The sequence below is a fragment of the Cibotium barometz genome, chromosome 49, assembly GCF_041138505.1.
Source record: "Cibotium barometz isolate CiBa-2024 chromosome 49, ASM4113850v1, whole genome shotgun sequence".
Taxonomy (NCBI): domain Eukaryota; kingdom Viridiplantae; phylum Streptophyta; class Polypodiopsida; order Cyatheales; family Cibotiaceae; genus Cibotium; species Cibotium barometz.
Window position 1 is genome coordinate 20,326,127 of NC_141094.1, and position 11,845 is coordinate 20,337,971.

Below are 11,845 nucleotides of genomic sequence, written 5' to 3' on the forward strand. Positions count from 1 at the left end.
CTACCTTTGTATTATAGGGATCATAGTGATGCATTCGATATTCATGTGGACTAGCATTCGATTAGTAATACATCCATTAGTACTCATGAGGTTAGTGATACATATGGAGTCATAGGATACCTATGAGCATAGGCCTAAGTTTCTTGTGTTAGAAGTGTCAGCATATTCTTCTAGGACTTTCACATGTGGAGTCACTGGGTACCTATGAACATAGGCCTAAGTTTCTTGTGTTAGAAGTGTCATGCTATTCTTCTAGGACTTTCACATGTGGGGACATTAGCACTCACAAGGTTAGGGATACTTACCTGTGGAGTCACAAGATACCTATGAGAAGAGGCCCGAGTTTCTTGTGTTAGAAGTGTTAGTCAGGCTATTCTCCTAGGACTTTCACATCCCCCCATTAGTAATACTTCCATTAGTAGTCACGAGGTTAATGACACTTACATGTGGAGTCATGGAATACCTATGAGCATAGGCTTGAGTTTCTTGTGTTAAAAGTGTCAGGCTATTCTTCTAGGACTTTCACATGTGGGGACATTCATGATACCACTATTACTAGTTCTCATAGCTTACAACATGGCAATGTTTGTGTGGGTATAGTGTACATATTTGAGCAGTCAAGCATTGAGCATGAGGGTAGTGATGACTTTACTGAGGTGAGACCTCGTAGAGGAGGCAAGATTATACATATGGATCTAGAGAGTTTTGCATTTGACTTAGATATTTTCTTAGATCTAGTATTGATGAGATAGACCATACTTATGAGGATGACTTTACTTTGGGGATTCCATGGTTAGTGATTTTGTGGGTAATTCCACTTATCTCTCATGCATGGATACATTATCAAATCTTCAATAAACTAAGATGCTTATGGTGATCCTATTGATTGTGCTTTTGCCTTGGAGGATCACACACATAGAGGGATTTATACATGAGGATTTGGTGATGGTTTGGATTGTGTATATACACATATTGATGTAGTGGATCATGCCTTGGATTGTTTGAGTGGAGCCACATTGGACGATGACATTAGTTCACATTTGTTTTTGCACGATGCTAACCATAAGGTGTTCCGTTGGCTTCCATGATTGTCAACACGATCTTATTTTCTTTGGAGCCAAGACATTTGTTTTTTAGTGCATCATATGCCACTTGAGTTGTATGGTAGATGATTATGTGGCATGACATTCATATGCACTTGCGCCATACATCCTAGTCTTGGTCTACACGGTGATTCTTTTGAGTCAAGATCTCTCGATATTCTGGCTAGGGGTTTTGAGCTTTCTTTGTGGATACTTTGGTTCCAGATTTGCACTGCAATCATGAGGATGGGCTAGTGAGCTTTCCCTCAGATTCGACCTTTCCTTTCGACCCAAGAGCTACTATTACATCGACTTTAAGAGTCCGTGATGTGTACCATGCCTATCCATTTAATCCTAGAGGATACATTGCTACCTTCATCATCAATAGTGGTTTCTTATCCTTTCCATTTGATCCAGATCATCACGAAGCCATTATCTTGGAGTTTACATGCCTCAGATTTCCTTCTGATCCAGGTTCATAGTTAGCCTCATCATCGATATTGTTTGTCTACACTTTCCATTTGACCTAGGCAGAGAGCCTTTTGCATGGTTTGGATTTCCTTTTGATCTAGGCAGTTATATCATTTTCCTCATTTTTGGTGGCATCCCACATCTTCCTCTTCATTTGATTCCGAGGGTCATGCAACTTTGACATGACTCATGTTTTGTCATTGATTTTCCCTTGGCTTCAATACCTTGTTATGGGTGATTTCAGCTTTTATATATAGCCTTTTATACATATCTATTTTGTACATGACCACCCTTCAATTTCAAGGACAAAATCATTGTAAGAGGGGATAGTTTGTAACAAAGGGGATTTTAGGATGCACATACACATGGGGGATGGGCCTAGGCACATGGTGCTTAGGTGAGAGGCATTTACAAATGTGGTTTTAGGGGCATGTGGGCCTTGGGACTATAAAAGGAACCAACCCTAGGACTATTATACCTTTTGATAATCTTTTTGATATCATTTGACATATTATACATTGGTATTGGAGCTTATGCTTCTATGGTTGATTCTCATCGTAGTCTTTCCATGCTTAGGTGGTTACTCTCTATGAGATGAGAGGCATGGCTAATTCATGGTAGTCTTTTCATGTTTATGTAGCTACTCTCTATGATGAGCAGCATATGTATGTACTGCATGCAATGAGTATAGACTAGACTTTTCATTACAGCATAGGAAAAGGGAATATAATGAAGAGGAGCCTTTTATAGAAACAAGGCATTACAAAATCTAAAAAGAACCAAAATAGATAACTCAAATTTTGAGAGAGACTACCCAGGCAGAGAACCCAAGACTTAAAAAATGGGGACTAGAAAGCCCAATCATAATCTTCCTCCTTAAGAGAAAGATTCTTCATGATAGTGAGGGCTTCTTGTATGATGTTATTGTGTAAATGCTTTAGCTTCTTCTTTATTTCTAGTTCTTGCACTAGATTTGCATGATCCTTTGATTGCTCTTTGGCTATCTTTTTTTGAAACACTTTTCTTTTATATGTCCAAGCCTTTTGTAGTAAGTGCACTTAATGGTCCTTACTTGCTTGCCTTTTATCTTGGAGAGGAAGACCTTCTCTAGCTCAAGTGATGCTTCACCTTGCTCTTTAAGATAACGACGGTCTTCATCGATAAGAATAGCTATCAAATCTTTATAATCCTGCTCTCGATGTGTTTGTAGTATCAACATAATATCTTTATACTTTGAAACCTCTTTTATGCTAGAACATGATAGTTTCATACCATCTTCATTAATTTAGCACTTTGATGGCAGCAAGTTGTTGAATCCAGGAGCCCAGGTTACTTAGATGTTTCACCTAAACTTTGATTTTAATTCATTCTCAAAGAAAATAATTTTTGCTTAAGAAATACCTTTGAGTTGTTAATCTTGTTGCGGAATAAGTTCTCCAATTCCTCCCATATCTCTTGAGCTATTTTATCGAAGTCCATGTGCTAGATGAGGTTGTCAGTAAGTCCCAAACCAGTCAAGGCTATTGGTTTATCATTCTTGTCTTCCCATATTAAGATTTTCTAACGATTACTTGCGAGTTTCTTATATGTTCCCTTGACAATGTGCCATACTCCTTCTCGCATCAAGAGGACCCAAATCTTGGTCTTCCATGGGAAGTTCACCCCATTAAACTTCTCCACTGCCATGTTGTTTCTAGATGCCTCCATATTGTAGAGGAGTGCTACATAAAATGAGGCTGCACTAGTTCAAACGGGAGCTTCGTGGAGGAGAGGCAAGCTCACTGAGTAGGACAAGGCACATAAGGAGGCCAACAAGGTAAGGCAGCATGCCAGGTGGGGAGAAGCTCAACTAACATGCTTGCCCCCTGGTCCACCCATCTAACTAAGCCACCTGCTCAGCCTAGCTCGATCAATGGCAGCGCGAGTGGGCAACACTAATTACTGGTGGCAACAAGCATGGCATTGTATGCAGAGGTGCTAGCTACAATGGGCATGGCACCAGAGAGAGAGAGAGAGAGAGAGAGAGAGAGAGAGAGAGAGAGAGAGAGAGAGAGAGAGAGAGAGAGAGAGAGAGAGAGAGAGAGAGAGAGAGAGAGAGAGAGCACTCAAGTAGGAGGATTGCACACCAACATAATGATTGTATTATGATAATACTTCTACCATGTATAATACTTTTATAGGCACTTATCTTTTGACTCTAAATAAGAGGGTGTTCACACCACAAAGGACACTTGAACAAACTCCAGACTAACTCTAAAATACCTAATAGAATCTTCATGGCAACCCACCTCTATGTTGGAGGGATATCAAGGGTTGTTGGATGCATTTGGGGAAAATAACGATGCTTAAAAATAGTGAGTATATTTGCTATACACTTTTTATGGGATTTAGACAATACTCTTTATGATGGATTTGGATGAGCATGGCCATGTTGAGAGTTTCATATGGGCTATATAGTATCATGGAGAGCTTGTTGGGGAATGTTTTAAGAGCATTACATGAAGTTTAAAACTATATGGAGGTGTTTTCTCTCATACATCAAGTTGGATCATGGATTACTCTGTATGCAAAGGTGGATTGTTGACATGGATTCTATGGAAATAACCTCACTCATATGCAAAGGTGAATTATTAACATGGGTTCTATGGAAATAACCTCACTTATATGCAAAGGTGAATTGTTGACATGTTTTGACAGCATTACATGAAGTTTACAACTATATGGAGGTGTTGGCTCTCATACATTCAAGGTGGATCATGGATTACTAGTACTATATGCAAAAGTGAATTGTTTACATGGGTTCTATGGAAATAACCTCACTCATATGATGTGGGAAACATTTATTTCTATGGTTTCGAGGATGAAATCATATGACGTGTGAAAGAGTTATTTTTATGGTTTTGAGGATGAAACCATACGATGTGTGAGAGTTCTATGGAAATACCCTCTCATATGATGTGTGAAAGAGTTATTTATATGGTTTCAAGGATGAAACCTTATGGGTAGGGATGGTTCGTAACAAGATAGAATCATGGTAACATGGGTGGGGATGGTTTGCAACATGGTAACATTAGTTGGAAGATAGAGATAAAACCCTATAAAATAAAGAGCTTTAATACCTAGATGAGGAGGCTAGTTGCATTAGTTGAAAGATAGAGAACAACCCCTATAATTAGGAGCTTCAACACCTTGATGAGGAGTCTAGTTACATTAGTTCAAAGATACAGAATAATCCAAATAATAAGGAGCCTCAATAACTTGATGAGGAGTCTCACCCGGCCCACTATGCCAATGGTTGGATGGCTTAGTGGGATAGAGTCATTAAGCTACCCAAAGTGACCTACTTGAAAGTTCACTCCTCTTAGCAAGAAAATGAAAACCGACCTCCATGGACCTTCATCGATACTAATTGCATTATTTGGAAGATAGAGAAGAACAACCCCTATAAATAAGGAGCTTCAACACCTTGAGCATCACCCAAGCTAACCTCAACTATGTATAAAGTCAATAATCCCATGAGAAGGCTTGCTTATTGACTAGCAAGGATCCAAATTCTCCTTTCTTCTATAAGGGATTTAGGCTAATAAGTGTGACAATCACCTCAGCTCCCTTTGGGATAGAGACATGGAGTTGTAATACTCATCGGAGCTCAACAATTAGATCTTTGACCATTTTTATTCTCTCTTTAAACACCTCCATTTTGGTCCCTAGCTTTATGCCAACTAAACAATCTTGTCGAGGACATGATGATGGTGAGCTAAATCCCTTCTAAGGACCAACTATCTATCCATGGCTTGTCAGCACTTAGAACATTGCTAATCTTATACTACTCCTTGGCTATGCACCTACTCTCATAGCTTTTTAAGTGCCTCAATGTATCTTGGCCCTTTGTTGAATACATTGGGCTTTTCTCCCCACTAAAACTAGCAGGATAAGCTCCTTATCATCCTTGTAAATGGCTCGTAAATAGTTTTTCTTTGAAATTCTTGCTCTTTCTCTCTCATTACACATGCACACATGCACACACGTATACACATGGGTGCATGCATGCGTGTACACACACACATTATCACTTTTGCATTGACACCCTACACACTCACTCTTTTTCCTTACACACCTTCCGTTTAGACTCACACACACTCTTTCCACATCATGTATAACTCATTGGTCCCCATATCATAACATAAGTTATACATAAAAATACAGATACTCACATATACTATGTACCTTATCCCTCTCTCTCTCTCTCTCTCTCTCTCTCTCTCTCTCTCTCTCTCTCTCTCTCTCACACACACACACACACACACACACACACACACACACACACGCACACACACACACATGCACACGCACACACACACATGTGTACACAACACGGATGCACTTTCTATGGATAATCTCTAGCCTATACATAATCTCCTTGTAGAAGAAAGGAGAATTTGGAACTTTGCAAGTCAATAAGCAAGCCTGCTCATGGAATTATTGACTTTCTACACAATTGAGGTTAGCTTGGGTGATGCTCTCAAGGTATTGAAACTCCTTATTAAGGCTATTCTCTATCTCCAAATAATGCAATTGGTATCCATGAAGGTCAATGGAGGTGGGTTTTCATTTTCTTGCTAAGAGTGAACTTTTAAGTAGGTCACTTTGGCTAGCTTAATGACTCTATGCCATCAAACCATCTAACCATTGGCATAGTGCACAGAGTGAGACTCCTCATCAAGGTGTTGAAGCTCCTTATTATAGGGGTTGTTCTGTACCTTCCAACTAATGTAGATGGTCTCCTCATCAAGGTGTTGAAGCTCCTTATTATATGGGTCATCCTTCACTATCTTCCAAATATCACAAATAGTCTCCTCATCAAGGTGTTGAAGCTCCTTAGTACACGGGTTGTTCTCTATCTTCTAACTAATGCAACTAATCTCCTCATCAAGGTGTTAAAGCTCCTTATTATAGGGGGTTTTCTCTATCTTCCAACTAATACAAGTAGTTTCCTTCTCATTTAACTAGAGCTCTCCATGAAGGTTCATGGAGGTGGGTTTTCATTTTCTCATGATCACAAGTCACATTGGAGTTCTTAATGCGAGTGCCATTTTTGAGGATTGAGTCGTATACTCATCCCACATGGCCTGCATTCAACAGTTTCATGTGCTTCCCTAAAGGAAACAGATTCCTCTTCATTACATATACTGGCAATGAAAGCATGACGAAAACCTGCATGTGTCCTACTATGCAAAGGAGTAGTTGATTTGTTATCCCGCAATGTTTGCTCCATCCATTTTGGCATACTTGGATGGATGTATGCACTACATCATCCATGATTACCTCATCAATAGGCTGACTAGAGGTTGACATTACAAATTATTTTTAGCTAGTGTGGGCTGATTTGCACCTGAAGGGGAGAAGCTCAATTGCAAATGATGCGCTCACAAGGCCATGGCTTGGCGAGTCGTGGCATTAGGCTAGTTGGAGAGCGGCGGCTGTTGGGCTAGACTCCTACACTCATCAAGTTCACAAAGGGCACGGAGTCAAGTGTGGGTGGTGTTGTGCACACCATGGCCACATCGTCATAAAAGTGAGGCATCCACACTGCAGTAGAGGCCTAGCCTTTCTCTGGTCGAAGGCTGTGGAGTGTGCAAGGAAAAGTCGGTGGAGCTCTTTGAGCAGTTTGGCTTGCCTTTGGAGGATGTGATTGAAGGTGGGAGCTTGGAAGAGTCTGTAGATATGGGCATTGAAGGAGGCCGTGGTCACACCTCTTCTTGAAGGAGTCTGCCTAGCGTAAACTTGTAACCGACCTGTAAAAAAGACCGTCAAGATGTGCCAACGATGCAAGCTCTTTTTTTTTCAAACCTTCCCCCCTAAATCCCCACTATCTCCTCTAATCTTTCCTTTCTTTTTTTAACACTAAACCTTAGTATCTCTTCTATTTTTTTTCCCAAGAGTAAGCATTATGGAGATCAAGTCAAAGTGTAGGTACCTCATAACAACAACCATGGAGTGCATCTCAAAGAAGCCATATTATCCTAGCATGGCTCCTAACATGAGGGCAATCACTAAAATACTCGCTTTTCTTTCTTGAGCTCCAAGTTCAACATTGTCTTCAATCCCAAGTCCATCTAGCTCCAATCTCCTAGTATTTTAAACTCTTTATCTATATAGCAAAGGTACCTACACAAACCCCATTAAATTTTCTCTGTGCATCAACTCGATGCATAACATCAAGTTTGTGTGAAAAAGTTGATAAGCATTTCTAGAGATCCACACTTAAGGTATGTAAGAGAATCTAATGAAAGAGTAAAGATAAGTGTTTTCTTTTTATCACTAAAAGAGTATTGCCCAATAGCCAATGAATCCAAGTTACTCTAGTCACAAAATGGTTGAATGAGGCATAAGACATCAATGTATGATGCCTTACATACCTCACGAAAATGGTGTGGCTGAGAGGAAGAATAGATCTCTCATGGAGATGGTTGTTGCATGGTTAAAGTACAAGATTTGTCTCACATTTTTTGGTTAAAGGTAGTTATATGTGTGCCACTTATGTGCTAAACGCATGCCTCACCAAGGCCTTATAGACAATTACTCCTTATGACGCTTGGAATGGCAAAGGACCCTCTGTGGGCAGCTCATTTGTGTCTTTTTGGTTTTTTTTCTTATGCTCTTATGCGCCTAAGAAACAACATGATAAGCTAGATGTAAAATGTATTTTTATGGGATATAGCTCAAAAAGCAAAGGGTATAGACTCTACCATCTAGCCACCACAAGGCAGATTTTGGTGAGTAGAGATGTCATTATTGTTGAGAACACAGTTTGGCCCTTTCTTTTATGTAAAAAAATAGCAAAATGTATGCACAAAAGACATCTTTAATACACTTCTACCTTGATACAATGTCGAGGGAAGCCATATGTGGAGCAAATGAATTCTTAACAAGGTGCTGCGAATTAGCCCTTACCAACTGAAAATCAGCTCAATTACAGCCTACTGCAGATGCTACAGACCATTGATGAGGCAATTGTGGATGATGCAATTAGATGAGGAAAGGGCCCCTATACAAGCCAAAAATATGCTAAAATGTCCAATGTAAACATTATTAGATAGAAAATTAGTTACTTCTTTGGTTAGTAGGACATGTACATGTTCTCATAATACATCTTATTCTTTTGTGGATCATGGTCTCATTGCCAGTAAATGCAATGAAGGAACCTATTTTTCGTGAGAGAAAGCACATGAAATGATCATTGGTGGATGCAAGCCATGTAGAATGAGTATGACTCAATCCTGAAAAATGACACTTTGTATTTGGTAGATTTGCCTTATTGGTAAAAAGGCCATTGGTACAAAACAGGTTTATAAGCGTAAGCGTAAAGATAATAGTAGCATAGAGTATAATAAGACCTTTAATCCCACATCTCATATGACTATAATTAGGTGTATTATTGCATTGGTAGCATTGACCGCTACCAAAAGTAAGTCTTGTTACAAAGGGTTATGCTCAGGAGAAGGGCATAGATTATGATGAGACCTTTGCCCCTACATATTGTAGAACTAGAATCAGGTGTATTATTACTTTGGTAGCGCATATGTATAGCGTGTTCTTTTCCTTAGTGGGATCTAAGTATTTTGGCTACTTCTTTGGCAAGTTGTTTAGGTCAATGATAACTTCTCATCGCTCAAAGGCGGGTTGTATAATCACCTCCTCCTCTGAGGATGATGAACAAACATTTGAGGCAATGTCCTCACCTAAGCCATTTTAAATTGTTACGTGGTCTTCCCCCTTCCCAATCCTCTTGACTCTACATCTATGGGTCTTTATGGTGATTCTTACTTGTTCCAAGATTTCATCAACTGGTTACCCTAGTGGAACCCTCTCTAGTTGTATGAGGATCTGCTCTTCTCCTACTTTTTACACTTTGTGAAAGAAGTGGTTATGATCGAACATTGGAGATGATTGTAAAGGTATCTCAGGTACTCTCAATATTTCTCTTTGGTGTACAGGCTACCCTAGGTGAGCTGCAATAGCAATTAAAGGCAAGGAAAGTAAGTGGCTTACAACAAAAATGAATCATATCATGATTCTTAAATCTCATATAATGAGCACACCAGAGGTCTCCTTGTCTCAGTCCTAGGTTTGGGCATTCCATGCTAGTGTGGTAATAAGCACAATAAATTAGACACCATATATATCACTTCTAGGGTATAAATGTGGTTGGCCCATGTTTTCTCTTCTTATTTTGCAACTCTCCATTGTTGGTCATTTGTTGTTGCATATGAGTGTTTTATATCGAGATCTTCTTATCGCAACTCTCTGTTTTTGTTGCTTATTTATTGCTACATGAGTGTTATATATTGAGCTTTTCTACTCGCTGCACCATTGGTGGTTATTTTCCCTTAGTGCTAGACTTTGAGGAAAGCCTTTGAGGGAAACTATGCCAAAAGACATCTCCCTTTAGGGAGATCTCATGAGGCGTTCCCTTAAAGTTATCATCAAAGTCAATTGGTGGCTATTTTCCCTTAGTGCTAGACTTTGAGGGAAGCCTTTGAGGCAATTGTACCAAAAGAGGCCTCTGATAGGGTCCCTTTAGAAAGCTCTCATGAGGTGTTCCCATGAGGTTATCATCAAAGTTGGTTGTGCTACACGGCTCAAAGGTTTGTGCTTCTTAAATCTTCCTATCATAGCATGTCATTAGAGAATTTACTAACTCGATGCACGAGAATGTATGCACATGCTCAATATGTAATTACATATTTATTCCTTCACCAAATGCTTCAGGTGGTTTAGCTGATCAAATGGATTCCACCTCTCATGAATACTTCATCTCATGAAGGTGGTCTTTAAGGCATTGAAGTTTGCCTTATCCTTGACTTTTAGTGATTGAAATCATTTCTTGGCCTTTCCTTTATAATGAGACTAAATACACTCACCTTTACTTGGTCGTCTAGTCAATCACATGTTTCACACAATTGGTCAAACATTTCCAAATGAGCAATGGGATCTCTAGTCTCATTGAATTTTGACATGAGTTCAGCAATTTGGGATGGTTCAACCTTGTTAGGTTATGCTTTGTAGTAGGTAGATGCAACTGTTGGTGCAACCCCTGTAGTAGCTGCTCCGCTCTCTATTTCTTGCTATCCTAAGCACAGGGATATAAATATGGATACGATGCTGGGGTATAGGCTGGAAGTGGTGTATGTCTAGCTAGAGCATTAAAGTCCTATGGGGGGTATCCACCATGAATAACAAGATCATAATAAGGGTAATGAGACCTCCCCTAGTGTGAATCCTATTCTAGAGCTTCACTCCTAGATGAAACCCTCCAGCAGCTCCCATTCCAAAGAGTGATGGTGTGAAGCCTAAAGCTCTCCTTGTGGTCTCAAAAATTTGGATTTTGCCCAATTATGAAATATTTTGGTCTCTATTTTTCCTCAAAATGTTCAATCATCATAGGAGAGAGAACGTGCATGGGTATGATGAGAGAATGTGTGTGGCTAGGTCTAAGGATATACATCAAAGAGATAGGTAGGTGGGAGTGGAATGTGTATATGAATGTGTGTGGCTAGGTCTAAGGATATACATCAAAGAGATAGGTAGGTGGGAGTGGAATGTGTATATGAATGTGAGAGAATGTTTGTGGATTTTTCTATGGAGCCAATGTGGGTTCGTCTGGGAACGTGTGTTCAAATACTATACAAGGGTGTGAGAACGTGCGCGACATGAGGTGAGAATGTTAATTCTCTGATTAGTGAATTGGCATGGTTGGTGGACCATGAACAACAATATAAACCTACATTCATAGCTGCTATGATGAAGAAATGTGGGTGAGGGTAGGTATTGGGAATGTGTGTTTGCAAAAGAAGAAACATATGTGACTATAAGAAAATACTTTCTTTAAGCAGCTCTGTCAAATTGAAGTTGTGGGGCTACTGGCCGCATGATATATCAAATAATGTCCATTTTGGAAGTCATTGTAACTATGGAAATGATATTTTTTAGTTATACTTCTTAGTCAGTGGATTTGCAAAGATTCCATGTCACATGTAGAAACGTATTCCTACATGCGAACGTGCATTTGCAAGTTCCTTCTTAACGACGAGTGGATTTGTAAAGATTCCCAATCACATGTGGGAACATGTGAATGAGCATTTACATGTTCCTTCTTTTTTTTTTCCCTTGAGAGAAAAAGATCCTTCTATTAGTTACCAAGAAAACATCCAAATGGCTACATACAAACTCGTCTTCAAATGGGAAACGAGAGTCAAGATGCATAAAAGGGGAGGATGCTCTTCTCCTTT